Genomic DNA, 18,155 nt, shown 5'->3' with positions numbered 1-18,155 from the left:
CACCTCAATACATTATCTATAGAAATATTGGTAACACTTAAAGCCTGTATGTATACTGCATTATATAAGGTATTCATAATGTGCATTATATATTTAAAAAAATAATAATAATTGCAAGCAAAGTTAAAATGCATTATAATATTTGCAGATTCCTTCTAACATCTGAAACTGGTTGTTTGTCATGTGGCTTAATGCATTATACTTTATAAAGCTGTAACTGAATAGATGAATATTATAATGTATCATAATGTTACAATTATTCATGAATTCATATAATGCATTATAAGGTGAATTCAAAGGAATAATGAATGCATTAAAAAGTTTATAATGCATTAAACAACATTAGAATGCATTATATATGAAGACCTTTTTTTAAAAACTAACACTGACAATTAAAAAAATCCTGTTAGAAATGTGTTGCTAATGCATTAACTAATGTTAAGAAACCTTAACAAATGCATATCTGAAGTAAACTTTTCACTTTTGGCTGAACTATATCCTTTAATGGGATTCAGTTTTGTCGCAATGTGCAGCACATAATCTACCAGGACGACAAAAAGTGTATTTTGGGACATCAGAATTGGATTTTGTCTGGCACTTTTTTTGCAAAACACAATTTCGAATGCATTGGCAATCGCAAAACCTCCACCAGAACCAACAATCATGTGGCAATCACTTCTGTCCAGTGTGATAGAGGGGAAAACAAAAGCAAAAACATATTGTTATTGAATCCAAATCAAGGCTTCCACGAAGTGATCTAATCAACACTGCCAGCGGTCGTGATTCAGTCGTGATGAAGCGATGAGCGTCAGTCCTGATTTGCCATTGGACAGATTTCGGTCTCGCTAATCTCACAATTGGTTCGATTAGCATCTCATTTGGCAGCGGATCACGAGCGTCTAGTTCCTGTAATGAAGTGAAAATTGAAATTCCTCGAGACATGAAATGCATTCACTGACTAATAATCTGAAGAAAATGCATTTCAATTCAGTTGAGGCTCAACAGTACTTTAAAGAAGCATCTATTTTCATAAATGCTGAGTTGGGAGTTGGACACTGGAAACGTCCATTCAGCACCTGTCTAAAGTCTGAAGTCTTGAGCAGGTTAACGTGAGTAAAAGTGCCAGAGGAGCAGAAGCCGTCACTGCTGAACTTCTGCAAACTAACTGGACCTTTCGATCACTCACAGATGTAGACGAGATCATTCACAGATCACTCACAGATGTAGACGAGATCATTCACAGATAGATTCAGATCATAATGTGCTGTTGTGTTTTAGATTGCTAAATGCAAGATAGAAATGAAGGCACTTTATTAATTATGGATTTAAGTTACATCAAATAAACGAGTGTGACTCAGGATTACATGTGGCAGTCATGCTCATGTTCAGATCAACACCCCGGGTGTGTGTTTGAGCTTGCTTTTATACAACAGCTCAATAAACAAACTCTTAATACCGAGTAACTTAAAGCACAGACACAATTTGTTCAAAATTGTAAAAACAAGTTCCAAAACAAGCCAAAGCATCAAGCTTTACATGCGGACCAACAGGAAAGTGTTTGCAATTATATATATATATATATATATATATATATATATATATATATATATATATATATATATATATATATACATAGTTAAGAGTTTTAAGTCCATGCAGTCAGTCAGACTGACTGACTGACTGACTGGATGGATGGATGGATGGATGGATGGATGGATGGATGGATGGATGGATGGATGGATGGATGGATGGATGGATGGATGGATGGATGGATGGATGGATGGACAAACAGACAGATATTCTTGACTGGAAGAACAGTGTTATAAACAGTGAATCATCTCTGTGCTTTATACTAAATAACAACACTGTTGAAATGCAGAACAGCAATCCACTGATTATGTATTGTTTGATCGTTTAATTGAGAGACGCCGCCGACAGTGATCGTAGGATTTCACCTGCTGTCCCACAGCTCTCTTTTCACACTGAGTCTGAACCACATTTACAACATCACCGTGAGCTCTGGTAGCAGCTGTTTAGCACAGTAACAACTTAAGAGGAATACACGCTAATCTCACTGTTACTGGAGGATTTTTCCTCTTGATTTGCCACTAAAACTTCACTTGCTCAGAACGACACTTGCATCGCAAGAGATGCGAAGACTGAGGTTTCTGAAGATGATTTATTCAGAGACAAGCTGATAACAGAAGTTATTATTCTTAAAATTAAGTTATTATAAATGATTGTGCACAAATTCGAAGTCATCAATAGTTGTTTACTCCTGCAGTTCTGGTGTAGAATCAGTGGTTTCTTTGCTTTTGGGTGCAACTCGACTGCTTTGACATCAAGCAAGCAAACGGGTGTCTTTACGAAGAGCGCTAGTGTGACAGTGCTCTCCAAATGTCAGAAATGACTCATTGGGAATGATGCAAAATCCTGATTGTTTCTTCAGTTTGCTGCAGAACGGACAGAAACTACTGTGAAAAAAGCGCCGGTACATCGACTCCACGTCAGAATCCCAGTGACTTCTTGTTCGAACAACAGCCTGAAACCTGGCGACTTCACCGACCTCACAAGGTGTGTGATAAGAAGGCAGAGAACATGCTTAATAGACTGAACCTGTACAGATATTGATCCGCCTTTCCAACGCTTCTAAATAAAACAGTCAATTAACACAGTTACCAGGGCTTATCTGCTAGTGTGCATGCACTTTCCAAATCCAGAAACCCTGGACATATTAATTGGTATTCCAAGTCCACGGCACCGTTTTTCCCAAGTCTGGGACACGGAATTAATGGAGTAAAACTAAAAGTGTTACAGTACTTTGCAAATTTGATTACATCGACTGAAAAAAATGGTGTAGGCTTTACACTGTTCACTTGTATATTTCGCTTATAATTACAAATAAATGGCAAGTGATTCTATGGATTTTGAGGTAGAAAGACTGAAATAGTGTTTTCTTGTAAAAAATACAGCAATAATATTGTGCTTTTTAGGTTTTGAAATAACAAAACCCTTGAAATCCAAAGCAGCAATCCTCTGACTGACAGTGTGTTCACACTTGGTTTGATTGTTTACAGTAATTGGTTGTGCATTTCAAAATGAATAAATAAAAATACAAATAATTGTATTTACAAGATTAGAGATATCTTTTTTTTAACAATTCAGAATGTTTACTGTTATATATATTAATACTACAAGGCTGATGAATGCTTGATTCTGATTGGTTGACGAACGTTCTAAGGTGTGCAATTATTCTGAGGGAAACGCACGGCTAAAGTAGTTCCAGGCAGGTTTTGACCGCATTACGTGTCCATGTTACTTCGCCAAATGATTTCAGTTCAAAGGTCCTTGCAGCCGACAACAGCAAAAGAACCAAAACCTACAAAGACACTGACCAAGCAAATACATATAACAAACAATAGAATAAAACCTGGGGGAACAAATATTTCCATGTTTTTCCCATGAAATTACGTTTTATCACCTATGTTAAGCACGCTCTGTTTCTCCCGCTCTCTCTCCCATACACACACCGAAACATACATGTGCACAGCAACTTTCTGTCAGTGCTGCTCCGCGACTTTAGCAACAAAATAGTTTCACAACTGAAAGGCTACACGATATTTCTCAGTAGCAAGTCAGTAACGTAGTTGTTTTTGAAGCAGTTAAACTTACAGCTTTGCTATTAGTAGACGCTGAACACGGAGAGACATACAGACTCACACACTTAATCAATCACTCTTTCTTTCTCTGGAATAACTGCATTAGTCTGCATACCAGTGGGTCAAGCCTCCGTTACTAGCTCTGAGATCAGCAACTGAGTCTTGGATGATACGGGTTAACCCGTTTTCCAGTAAAGTTAAGGTATAAACTGATAGAAAGTTTCTACCTAGATTTTTGCTCCTTACCCCGATTTTCCCCGGCATGTAAACTGCAGTTTTACTGCATTGCCAGGTTTTTGGATTGCATGTAAACCAATAGGTCATCAGTGTATTAGTGTGTATGTAAACTTGCTCAGTGTCTTGATAGTATAAGGGAAATAATTGACTCCAGGCTTTTTGTGAGTTATCAGCGTATTAGTGTGCATGGAAATGTGCTCAATGTCTTGAGGTGTGGTAACCCTAGTATTAGGGGAAAAAATTAAAAATGCACACCTGAGATGGTAATGCAGTCACGACGCAAGTGGAGCAAACATTATTTTTTTCTAATATGCATCATTTTTCTGAAGTCAATTATTCCGTACATACACACACTGGAAGCATGCATGTCAAAATCCAACAAAAACTAGATCCCTCCAATGTCAATCAACAGTTTACACTTCAAGTGTGTAGTAATGGTGTTGCGTAACATCACTACAGTTTCAGAGAGTTTTATTGATCATAATCTAGATTCTGTAGATTTCTGTACATGAAACAGCCTCAATCAGTCTCTTTTCTGATGTTTTATGTGAATATATGCTGTTGATTTCGATGCCGAGTGTGCTTTTTTTGGGATTAACAAAACATTTCAAATAACACTTTATTTGCTGAAGTCTTGAATGGCCTGTTGAGGACTGTAAAGTTCGGGCACTTCTGGTCCACAGCTGCTCCTCGTCTGGAAACGTTCAGCAAGACAAATTGTGAATTGAGCAGAACTGATTGTGTTCTACAAACGTTGGTGGTTTGGAGGGCTTTGGGGTCGGTACTGTAATAAAAATATCACCAGGCGTCTGGGAGCTCTGGGCAAGCGCGTACAATTAAGTCTACCTGCGTGAAGCCGACCCTCGCTGAGCCGCCGGTGCCAGAACAATTCTGGAGTGACACCCTCTTATTCAGACACTTCACAAACTGAGATCAGCAGGTTCGTCTTGAGAATAAATATATCTAGGCAAAACATGCTGATAATTCAGTTACAGCTGAGGTTTTCGCTCCTCGATGGAAGTCGAAGCGCTACGCCTTTGGAAATCATTCTAAGAGCTCGGTAATTACTGCTCTTCAAGGGAACGGGAACAAATATATGCAAATTGCATTGTGTCTGCTTTTGCATCAACAAATCTCAAGGTAAAGTAGTGCAGATAATGAGGCGTATTAAGACTCCACATGAAATCACTCAGGAGGAGGATATAAGGTGTGTCGGAGGCACACACGTGTTCGGATGCTTGAGTAGATGGGAAGAAAATGAGACGAGGCAGCTGAGGAATGGGATGTACAGAAGCGACAGAAGGAGGGAGAGTGAAGAATGAAGATGAGAACAGAACGAGAGACTGGAATACTGATGAGTTCTGCACACGGACCAGACTAGACTTCTTCAGCTCCCAGTCCGTCCACGTCACGGACTCATAAACACACACACAACTCCAAAGTCTGATAGAATGAGCCGCATCTGAAGGTAAACGAACACCTGCGTGTTAATCCTCAAGTTCTGGGCAACCGGAGACAGGCGCAGAGTTTGGCCAATGGAGCAATACTTGATGAAAAAATAGTGAATTCTGATTACTAATATTAATATAGAGCATTTTATCATATAACACACAGCCTTGCCTTATTTACTTATTGCTTGAGTTATAAAAAGTTATCAAATTGACTATATTTCTTGACTTGCCATAAAGGAATATGAAGTAAGATGGTATTAAAATGCCCAAAGGAAACAAAATAATTGAACTGTTTCTTAGGGAAGCACTGACATTTTTGGCCAAAAATGACATACATTTCCACTTTTGGATGAAAGAACAAACAAACAACTGTATTACTTGATGAAAGAATCATTGATTCTGATTACTGATATTTATAAGTAATACTTTTTTGACAGTTTGATCTTATAACACACAGTGGCTTGAGTGGCTTATTGCTTTATTAACATCATAAATTGAGTTATAAAACAGTTATAAAGCTAAAAAAAAATAGCCATAAACGAATATATTGCCATTTTCAGATATTGGAAATAATCGAAAGGGGGAAAAGGCTGAAGACTCTAAATAGATTCATGAATTGTAACAGAAATATTAAACAGAAACTTCAACACAGAGGGAAAAGTTGCATGAATTAACACTGACATGCATAATTTAATAGTTTTCTACACAGCTGCCATTTTAAAAATTGTTGGAGTCAAAATATAACAACACCAATTATTGAGATAGATATATATATATATATATAGTGGTACTAAATTGAAGCCTATGGGTCAGTTATAAAACAATATTGTGTGTTTGTTTGTTTTTTTTTTTGTTTTTTTTATGATAAAAAGTAGTGATGTGCTAAAAACTCAATCATAATGGACAATTCTGGACAAACTGGTCTGAAAAAAATATCTAGGAATAGAGTATAGTTATATATATATATATATATATATATATATATGACTATATTTCTTGACTTGCCATAAAGGAATATGAAGTAAGATGGTATTAAAATGTCCAAAGGGAACAAAATAATTGAACTGTTCCTTAGGGAAGCACTGACATTTTATATCTAGGAATAGAGTATAGCTATAGTTAACTATTATCCGTTCCTAGATATTTTTTTTCAGACCAGTTTGTCCAGAATTGTCTATTATGATTTAGTTTTTAGCACATCACTACTTTTTATCATAAAAAAAAATAAAATTAAATAAAACACAATCTCTTAAGAATATTGTTGATAACTGACCCATAGGCTTCACTTTAGTACTACTATGTATGTTGGCATTACATGCTTTTCTCAAAGTACCTTAGAACATGAGTGTAAATACATCAAAATACCATGGTATTATCTGATATCTTCACTAAACTACTGAGGGTTTCGTAAATGCCTGAATTCTTTCTTCTGAGTATTTTGATGTAATATTATCAAGGTCGATTTTCTAGTTTGGACGGACCACACCAGCATATGTTCTCTGTTGGTTGGCAATATAACTGTAATGTGTTATTTTTCACACTTTCATTTAAAAAAAAAAAAAAGCAAGAACCAGCGATGACAATGGAAAGACAAGACAAGCTCTAGATATTCTGCCGGTTTTCCCTTCCACTCCTCCTGCGTTCCAGTGAATTCGCTGTGAAAGGCTCCGTGGGCCCTCAAATTGACCTATTACTTAGCTCCAATTCTCCTCAAGCCGATCAACACGTTTCAATCTCCAGCTGCATAGCTTCAGCGTTCCTCCGTTCTCCTGCGGTTGTTCTGCAGGCTATTAGGGTCAGAGCGCTTTCTCTCCCTCGCTCGTCTCTGGACTGTGTCCAAATTCACAGACTGCAACAGTAAAGTCATCTACTGCCAGAGCCCGGATCACTGGTGCGTTCTGTTCAAGAGAAACTTTAAGGTAATAAATCTTCTTACTCTGAGAGGCTCGTGGACTTCCTGTGTGTGTCTTTGTGATGCGTACGTGCTTGGCATTGTGCTAAAGTATATCTCTGTGAAATATTCAAACACACCATCCCAGCGAACCGGGAACATTCTTATGTTTTCTCAAAGTTACGAACAAACATTCTTCCAGTGAATTTAATAGAATGTTTGTTTAAAGTTTTCTGGTATTTCGTAATGTTCTCAAAATGTTAGAAAAAAAAAACATTGTTCAAAGAACTTTTTTCTCAAATGTTTTATTTTTTTTATTTTTTATGGTATTACTAGTTTCAGAACATTCAGAGAACGTTCAAAAGTAACGTTCCCATAATGTTTGAAGAATGATCAAATGGAATGTTTCCTTAACCTTCATATAACCAAGAAAAAAAGTTTTTAAAACATTTTAAAAACTGGACGTTTTGAACATTCAGAAAACGTAAAAAAAAAAATGACATAACTTAATGGGAATGTTGGCAAAACATTTTTTAGAACTAAGCTGGGAAAATCTGTTTATTTTACCGTCATTAAAAATTACGACCAATTAGTGCTATAATCTGATTAGCTGTCATTAAAAGAGCATCACTAATCACATTTTCCTTCACAACTAACACTCAGACTAGGGATAAACCGATATGAACATTTTGGCCGATAACCGATAATTCTTTATATTTGAAAGCCGATAACCGATATATTGGCCGATAAATCTAAATTCTAATTTTTATATCATTTTTGAGAGCCTGATTACAATGTTAAATGTTGCACTTCACTGTATTTTCCTTTTTGAAGTGATTTCAAGCAATTCAAAAACATCATGGCTAACAGTTCACATCTGAAGCGTCTCAGCTGAAGGAAATAATCCATTATTTATCGTAGGGCTGGGCGATATATCGCATGACATTGTTAGGTGCATCTCGTCAGTAAAGCCGGTTCCTTGATTAGTAGTAAATCGCCATCACCTGCTTTCAGATGGAGCAGCATTTACAACACAGGGCCGTAGTTAACTGACAAGCTGAGACATATCGCATGCGATTTTGCATGTAACTTTGTGGGCGGGTCTCGGGCGCTGTTGCTATTATACCGGCGGGATAAATGACTCTTGCACCCGACACAAATCTAAAATGGGTTGGTCTGAAGTAGCTTCATTACTCATAGGTGTGGTTTGGGTGTAACGTGAAATAAACCAATCAGAGCGTCATCTCACATTCCCTTTAAAAGCAGGCGTGCTTGTTCCATGGCGGATTGCTATTATAACGGCGGATTTGCCAGACATACGCCAGGAGCGATTCACAGCAGAGGAGACCGGAGTTCTCGTCAGGGCCGTAAAACACAGAGAAGTGACATTGGGGATGGAGAAACACACCCAGATTAGCTTCGGTTAAACAGGCGTATGATAATTTGGGTAAATGTGTAAGCTAGATTTATGCCTATTTTTTCACATCTTCATGGACACAACAATGATTTCCCTCGTGTGGTAATATTTTTCCTTGTAATTATGTATGATTTGCAAAAATGAAAACTGCTGCTTCTGTGTAGATGAGAGAAGCAAAGTGTATGCGCGTTGTGCACTCGCTACATTATGGCCAAGCATGCACTCTTAAAATAGCATCTGAATAACATGCGCAACGCGCCACTGACTTTAGACGAGGTTTCTCCTGGTCTGTGGCGGAATTGTTTTCTGAAACTGCAAAATAGCACCAGGGAACGTTTGCGCCGGAACACGCCTCCTCTTTTCGCTGAACCGCCCCCGGGAGCGCAAGTTCATTCCCTAATTTACCGACGTGCGTCTGTGGAGGGAAAAGTTCGCTGTGCGTCGGGTGCAAAATAGGAATGATACATGCGTCGTGTACAAAGTCAAGTGCGCTGGGTGCAAGATAGGGCCCCAAGAGTGAAATCTCAACCACACATCAGTATAACTATGATAATATCTCCTCTCATCTTTGGCCATTATTGAGGAGCCATATGTGAGAGCCATATGTATTTAGGCCCATAAGCTCCGATTAGCAAAAGCTGTTGGATGGAAGTTGCGATATGATTCACTGCATTATTTCTCAGCTCAACGGCAGATTTAATGACCTCTCTGAGGAACTCCTGCGATAACAAATAGCCCACGCCACCAGCGGCGGAGCGCACAGGACAGGAGTGATTATCATGCCACAAAACCATTAGAAAGAGCCGCTGTGTGTTAGTCACTCAACACTGAGGAAACCTGTGTTTGGAGAGTTGGTTAATAGCGTTAATCAGTTGAGACATCACTTAAATAACTCGTCGCCTAATGCAGGAAACGCCTTGGAAAATAGATCTGTACTTTTTCTGAATACAGTGTGAGTGGAGTTTTCCAAGTCAAAGCCCATTGCAGTGGTATTAGGGCCTTTCCGACACTAAGGTCCATCATTGTCCACAACAAATATATTTATAAGCCAGAGACTCATAGTTTCTGTAAATCAGATTGCAGGATTCCAGAAGTTTTAAGAGCAGATAGTTCTTCAGGGCTTCCAATCCTTATAATTTGAGTTGTTTGTAGCAGGCTGAGAGTTTGGGGCGTGGCTACTGTAACAGGGTGGGGCTACTGCAACAGGCTGAGAGTTTGGGGTGTGGCTACTGTAACAGGGTGGGGCTACTGTAACAGGCTGAGAGTTTGGGGCGTGGCTACTGTAACAGGGTGGGGCTACTGTAACAGGCTGAGAGTTTGGGGGCGTGTCTACTGTAACAGGCTGAGAGTTTGGGGCGTGTCTACTGTAGCAGGCTGAGAGTTTGGGGCGTGACTACTGTAGCAGGTGGAGAGTTTGGGGCGTGGCTACTGTAGCAGGCTGAGAAATTGGGGCGTGGCTACTGTAGCAGGCTGAGAGTTTGGGGCGTGGCTACTGTAGCAGACTGAGAGTTTGGGGAGTGGCTACTGTAGCAGGCTGAGATATTTGGGAGTGGCTACTGTAGAAAGGCTAAGAGTTTGGGGAGTGGCTACTGTAGCAGGCTGAGATATTGGGGAGTGGCTACTGTAGCAGGCTGAGATATTGGGGCGTGGCTACTGTAGCAGGCTGAGATATTGGGGAGTGGCTACTGTAGCAGGTGGAGAGTTTGGGGCGTGGTTACTGTAACAGACTGAGAGTTTGGGGCTTGGCTACTGTAGCAGGCTGAGATATTGGGGAGTGGCTACTGTAGCAGGCTGAGATTTTGATGCGTGGCTACTGTAGCAGACTGAGAGTTTGGGGCGTGGCTACTGTAGCAGGCTGAGAGTTTGGGGCTTGGCTACTGTAGCAGGCTGAGATATTGGGGAGTGGCTACTGTAGCAGGCTGAGAGTTTGGGGCGTGGCTACTGTAGCAGACTGAGAGTTTGGGGCTTGGCTACTGTAGCAGGCTGAGATATTGGGGAGTGGCTACTGTAGCAGGCTGAGAGTTTGGGGCGTGGCTACTGTAGCAGGCTGAGAGTTTGGGGCTTGGCTACTGTAGCAGACTGAGAGTTTGGGGCTTGGCTACTGTAGCAGGCTGAGATATTGGGGAGTGGCTACTGTAGCAGGCTGAGAGTTTGGGGCGTGGCTACTGTAGCAGACAGAGTTAGGGGAGTGGCTACTGTAGCAGACTGAGAGTTTGGGGAGTGGCTACTGTAGCAGGCTGAGAGTTTGGGGCTTGGCTACTGTAGCAGACTGAGAGTTTGGGGCGTGGCTACTGTAGCAGACTGAGAGTTTGGGGCTTGGCTACTGTAGCAGGCTGAGATATTGGGGAGTGGCTACTGTAGCAGACTGAGAGTTTGGGGCGTGGCTACTGTAGCAGACAGAGTTAGGGGAGTGGCTACTGTAGCAGACTGAGAGTTTGGGGAGTGGCTACTGTAGCAGGCTGAGAGTTTGGGGCTTGGCTACTGTAGCAGACTGAGAGTTTGGGGCGTGGCTACTGTAGCAGACTGAGAGTTTGGGGCGTGGCTACTGTAGCAGGCTGAGAGTTTGGGGCTTGGCTACTGTAGCAGGCTGAGAGTTTGGGGCTTGGCTACTGTAGCAGACTGAGAGTTTGGGGCGTGGCTACTGTAGCAGACTGAGAGTTTGGGGCTTGGCTACTGTAGCAGGCTGAGATATTGGGGAGTGGCTACTGTAGCAGGCTGAGAGTTTGGGGAGTGGCTACTGTAGCAGACTGAGAGTTTGGGGAGTGGCTACTGTAGCAGACTGAGAGTTTGGGGGCGTGGCTACTGTAGCAGACTGAGAGTTTGGGGCTTGGCTACTGTAACAGGCTGAGATATTGGGGAGTGGCTACTGTAGCAGGCTGAGAGTTTGGGGCGTGGCTACTGTAGCAGACAGAGTTAGGGGAGTGGCTACTGTAGCAGACTGAGAGTTTGGGGAGTGGCTACTGTAGCAGGCTGAGATATTTGGGAGTGGCTACTGTAGAAAGGCTAAGAGTTTGGGGAGTGGCTACTGCAGGCTGAGAGTTTGGGGCTTGGCTACTGTAGCAGGCTGAGATATTTTGGAGTGGCTACTGTAACAGGCTGAGAGTTTGGGGAGTGGCTACTGTAGCAGGCTGAGAGTTTGGGGCGTGGCTACTGTAACAGGCAGAGAGTTTGGGGCGTGGCTACTGTAGCAACAGTAATAGTGATTCAAAAAAGTAAAAGTAGGACAAAAACTGATTTGTGTGACCACTGAACAATCTTCCAACATATATATGTGTCCTCGGCATGTATCAGTTTGTACCTCAGGGACATGACAAAACATTGCATCACAGAAAATCCTTGTCTTCTACAATACTTCAGTCCACACACCAAAAAACACAACACGTGTTTGTTTGTCTCTGTGTAAATATATCCTGCACAAATCACATTGAATTTGAGGCGTCCTGTCACAAGTTAATTCCCCTGTGCGCTCGTCTGAGGGAACAGTAGAATCCAGCTCTGAGCATTTATAGCAGGACCCCGTCTGTTTTCCCCATCACAGCGTTCAGACAGCAGCATAATCAAAGACAATCGCTCATCTGAGTAGAGGACAAATCCCACCAGGCACTGCTTCGCCTAATGATCGCTTCTGATGCTTTGTTACAAATCTAGTTGCATTTTATTACCCAAAGACGGCACATAGATATCATGGAGAGACACTTTTTACAATCCAATTAATTTTTTCATGTTGAATGTCCTATCTCACTTAGAAGTACATGATATTATTGTAAATGTAAAATTTATTACAAATACCATTTCATTTTGGCGTTTACACGCGTTCCTCTGTTACTTTGGCAAACATCGGTACACTCAAAAAAAAAAAAAAAAAAAAAAAAATCCAAAAATCCAAAATAGGATTTTAGCAGCGAATGACATTCACACTTAAAAATAAAGTTTTTTGTTGTTGTTGCCATCTATGGTTCAATGAAGAACATTTAACATCCTTGGAATCTTTCAATTCCACAAAAGGTTCTTTATAATGGAAAAATGTTCTTCAGACTAAGAAAAAAGTTCACTGAAAGGCTCTTCTATGGCATTGATGCAACAAAACAAAAACAAAAACAAAAACTTTTGGAACCTTTATTTTTGTTTAGAAGAACCTTTTTGGTTCCCCAAATAACTTTTCAGTGAAAAAATCTTGCTCGCACTTTAAAACCGGATGGATTCTGATTGGCTGTCAATGTTTGTATCATTCATCCGCTGGAAAAAAAATATATACAGTACCAGTCAAAAGTTTGGAAACACTACTATTTTTAATGCTTTTGCAAGAAGTCTCTTATGCTCATCAAGCCTGCAGTTAAAAAAAACAAAAAACAAAAAAAAAAACAGTAATATTATGAAATATTATTACAATTTAAAATAATGGTTCTCTTTTTTAATATACTTTAAAATGTAATTTATTTTTGTGATGCAAAGCTGAATTTTCATCAGCAAGTACTCCAGTCTTTGGTGTCTTATGATCCTTCAGAAATCATTCTAATATGATAATTTGATACTCAGTTATTATCAATGATGGAAACAGTTGTGCTGCTTAATATATTTTTTAGGAATACTTTTTTCAGGATTCATTGATGAGTAAAACGTTAACAGCATTTATTCATAAAAACAGCATTTATTCAAAATAAAAACATTTCTAACAATATAAATCGTTACCATCACCTTTTATCAATTTAACGCATCCTTGTTGAATTAAAGTACTAATTTCTTAAAAAAAAAATATTGTTCCCAAACTTTTGAACGGTAGTGTATATTGTTACAAAATATTTCTATTCTAAATAAATACAGTTCTTTTAAACTTTTTATTCATCAAATAATCCTGAAAAAAGTATCTCAGGTTATAAAAAAAATATTAAGCAGCACAACTGTTTCCAACATTGATCATAAATCAGCATATTAGAATGATTTCTGAAGGATCATAAGACACCAAAGACTGGAGTACTTGCTGATGAAAATTCAGCTTTGCATCACAAAAATAAATTACATTTTAAAGTATATTAAAAAAGAGAACCATTATTTTAAATTGTAATAATATTTCATAATATTACTGTTTTTTTTGTTTGTTTTTTGTTTTTAACTGCAGGCTTGATGAGCATAAGAGACTTCTTTCAAAAGCATTAAAAATAGTAGTGTTTCCAAACTTTTGACTGGTACTGTACTGTATATAAAAACATTCTGAGAGTGATTCAGGCATTTAACCAAAAACCCATTCAGACGTGCTAAAATTCCAAGAGTGTGCTGAGCACATAGATGCACCACGATTACCAGTCCAATGGTCAAATCAGTTTCTGTGAAGACTTCTACCCTCTTTATTTGAAAGACATAGATTAAATCTGTGACATAAAGTACTCTGCTCAATAATTGGCTGAATCATTCCTGTAATGCGATACCATTTGAACTCTGAGTTTCTGGATTATTTAAATTACACGGTGTACATATTTATGTTAAGCTGTTAAACTTTATTACTAATTGATTCGTTACACAACAGGATGAAATGAACAGTTATTGCTCAGTTAGCTTATAAGGCCCATTTGCAATTTTCTTAGTCAATTTCATATTTTGAATATACTTACTGATGTTTGTGCAGCTATTTTCCCTCCAAAATGATGTCACTTCCTGGAAGGTGACGCCATTAGGTTTTTGGCTTTTGCCTGGCTGTTGTTAGGATTTTACTTAACGACAGAATGGAAACTGATTACAAATTAAAACAATATTCTAAAACAAATAACATTTTGACTACAGAGAAAGCAAAATGATGAAGTAGTGGAAGTATTTTAATGTGTCAACTATATTATGACATGTATGATATGGCCATTAAAATATAGGCTATTTGATAATAGCAGAAAGATCTGGCTATGCCAGCTATTTAGTGATCCAGTGAGAATTTTTAATTGGCCAATTTAATTTGGAGTTTCATGGGAATTCAGCTGGTTAATTCTACTAACAGTGGCATGAACAAAGCATGTATAATTAGATCAAGGCAAGACCTTGTTCACCAGTTTCTGAGCATATTTGTCACATTGGTGGTTCTTTTATGCTAATGATGTATTATGAATGAGATGGGGATTTTGAGAAGCTGTGAATCACGGTAGGAGAGTGAACTAATAATATCGTGCTTTCAGAAACACTGTGATGCCTTCTGTAGGTTTTGCTCGGGGAAAAAAGCCACTCTTGACCTTTCCTCAGATCACAGACCAGCCACACAGAGCTCCTGCCGGCATCTAATCACAATCTGTCCGCTGATAAAGTGCACACATGCTGTATATACTCAGCCAGCTTCATGAAGCAGTGTCGCAGGGGTATTCATTTTTCTCTAAAAAGGGTGACATTAGAAGAGGGAACGTGCAGATCATCCAGCATGTGGAAAGGCTTCTCTGAACGGCCGCTCCTGACAGCACTATCCTTCAGTCTGTAAGAGACGTAAGGGAGATATTTTTCCTGAGCTTTCTAAAATAAATGCCCGTTAAAGGAGCCTGGGAACAACATTTCTGTTGGATAAACATACTGCCAAAGCTCTTGTGGGATCAACGCATTTAAAATGCCAAAATGCTGTTCAACTATTTGATTTACACTGACAAAACATCACAAAATATATCCACTGTTTGGTAATGAGCATTATAAAGACATTCACAAAGTATGTAAGATTTATGTTAAAAATACATTATCCTAACCCAGTTTATTATTCATTGACTACTCTTAGTATGACATTCATGGGTTTCTCTTCTCCAACAAAAGTGTGAACATTGAGACCCTCGGGCACCATCAAAACATTGAAAGCGTACACTCAGATCTGTCAATCACTTTGCAGCTCAACCAATAGCGAGAGTTTGGGGTGTGGCTACTGTTGCAGGCGGAGAGTTAAAATCAATAAAAGCATAACAATAAAAATAAAGCATTTTTCAAGGCTCATTTGATGGGGCTATTTATAAAAAAAGGCATTTTGTCTCGCTTTTTTGATTCACTATGTAAAAATTCTGTAAGTTTCATTACTTAAACCTCTCCCCAAACCTGCGTGCCATTTACTGCACAAACCCAGTCACAATTCCAGTGACTTTCTCAACCTGGAACTGAAAAACGAATTTTTACGAATTAATTTTGTTCAGTGTTATACTAATTATATCTACATATCAATGCCTATTTAGTATTCAGCAATTTGATGGGGTGTTGGTATTCATTTCACATGCAAATATGTGAGCCAATCCTAGATCATTTACATACAGAAACAGTGAAGCTACAGTAGCAAAAACAGCCATGTTCATAATCATGAATAACTAAATGAAATGCAGATTTTTAGGAAAAATAATTAAAACTATGAATATCATTTCATGCAAAACTTAATCCTAACGGTCAGAGAGAAAGCAGAAACTAGTCATGAAAAACAAAGTGATGAATGTTTTAGTGAAAGAAACCAACACTTATGAGCAGACAAAGACCCTTTTAAATCTGTATGAGAATAGAGTACAACATTTTAAAATGACAGGAATGATTTTTTTCCAATCAAGAACTGATTCATTTTGTGATTGGTGAGCAATTACCAGCAGAGAGAGACAGAAACCCCTGATGTGCTGTTCTGTCTCAATCGCTCGCTCTCTTCACGTCTCGCACTTCTTCTGTTCATTCACGGGTCCCGTCACTTCTCTTCGTTCCCTATAAAAGCTCCTCTTAAAGTGGAAGTTGGGAGAGCAGCACAATGTGGCTTTTCATAATGATCAGCCTGGTCAAACCAAACCCATAAATCACTCCAGCACAAATACAACCAAACTGCACAATCCACTGACTTTAAATATACAGGCGGCGTGAAAGTAGCTTTGAAAATCAATGCATTTCATTTCCGTCGCATGTTCCTTACGCCGCCTGCCCTCATTTTCATTCCGCTCACATTGGATATACGCAGCCTGAAACCTGGAAAAGTGCGAACAGAAGAGCAGAGAGATGTGGGTTTCTTTTTTTATTGTGGCTTAATGGAAATTAAACCACATTGGCTCCTTTTAAAAGCCATATAAACTCTCAGGCACAAAGGAAGGGTGATTCAATGTTTGGGTGGTGTCACATCTGACAGATACAAATAGCATTTCCTGATTAACTTCTGATAAAGTTTTTCATAGTTACCAGTTATTAGTCAATAATTGTATCCCTTAAAACTCATCTTTGATCACCAAAATGACATATTTTCCTTGAAAAATATCTTGAATGTAACTCGACACCCTTGCCTCATTTAGTATGCGCAGTTCTATGAATATGCAATTGAGCCCCGCCTCCACTCACTCACTCAGCTCAGAGATCCACTGGTTGACGATCACACGTTGATCTGATTGGTTACAAGGTAGTTTGTGACGTCAGAAACACCAGCGATTTCAAAGTGTGTGTTTGAGACTGTCTTTGGTTCACTGCAGTTTTAAGGAGGAAATACTCAGCAATGGTGTCGACTTATGAATTTACACATGCTTTATCTTAAAGCATATTAAAAACACCACATAGACATATAAACAACATTAAAAGCTGGATTTACACCACAGGGGGACGCTAAAAATGTGAGATTTTGTGAGATTCAGTTAAATAAGTATATATGCGCTGCGGGGTTCATGAAGCAAGTTACGTGTTTCTTCAAGCGTCTCCGAGCGGCTCAGTTCACAGTAAACGTTGTTCAACACAAACTCAGTCTCTGCATGTGCTGTTCGTTTGAATTTCCAATAACGTACATTTGGGAACGCACATAAAGTCTGACGCGCTTTGTGTTTCATAGCGAACTCATCAGTGGATTGCTCGTAATGTTCATCTGGGAACACAAATCAAGACTTAATCTACTCCAACACAGGAATATACATCAATATGTTTCCAAACATGCGAACCGTTCATCACGATTACAAAATAAAAGTTGAAACAGTTTAAAAAGAGTTTGCATGTTTTGATGTCCACATGTTCTTGCTCAAGAAATTACAGTGGCTGAAGCATTTATATCATAAAGAAGCTGCCAGATATTAAAGATTAAGTAGAAATTTTAATTAAATGTTGTTTTGCCAATAATAAAAAAGGATATGATCTGCTGTAAAGTGTAACAACAACAATCACCAGTACATTTGTATTATATGTATGTATGTATGTTTATTACATTATGTATTTTACCAGTGTATTGTATTTTTTTCTTTTTCTTCAATAAAACCATATGATTACTTGCACCAATGATTATTGCCTCTGTTATAAAACATATGTATTAAGCCATTTTAATGGTTATTGTTCACTCAGGTCTATTATTATTACTACAAAAATGTTCCGATTACTCAATTAACAAAATAGTTGGATGTGACAACCCTACAATTAAGTGAACTTCTATTTCACAAGGGATTGAGAGATGTGGGCGTGGCACTCGTAAGTATATGCAGATGGGGGCGGAGTTTAAGCGTGTTAAACAATTGGAGAAGTCCTGCATACTTCACCAGAGAGAAGTCTGTCATTCCCACTGTTGATTA

General features: G+C 38.8%; 1 protein-coding gene across 1 annotated transcript in view; it reads right to left on the bottom strand.

Annotated features, from left to right (window-relative positions):
* brinp1 (bone morphogenetic protein/retinoic acid inducible neural-specific 1) overlaps positions 1-18,155 on the bottom strand; it is a 169,522-nt gene that overhangs the window by 79,763 nt on the left and 71,604 nt on the right. The gene's annotated exons all lie outside the window — the stretch shown is intronic.

The sequence above is a fragment of the Rutilus rutilus genome (assembly GCF_951802725.1).
Source record: "Rutilus rutilus genome assembly, chromosome: 7".
Classification (NCBI taxonomy): domain Eukaryota; kingdom Metazoa; phylum Chordata; class Actinopteri; order Cypriniformes; family Leuciscidae; genus Rutilus; species Rutilus rutilus.
Note: the sequence above shows the minus strand (reverse complement) of the source record. Positions and strands in the feature narration are given on the sequence as shown.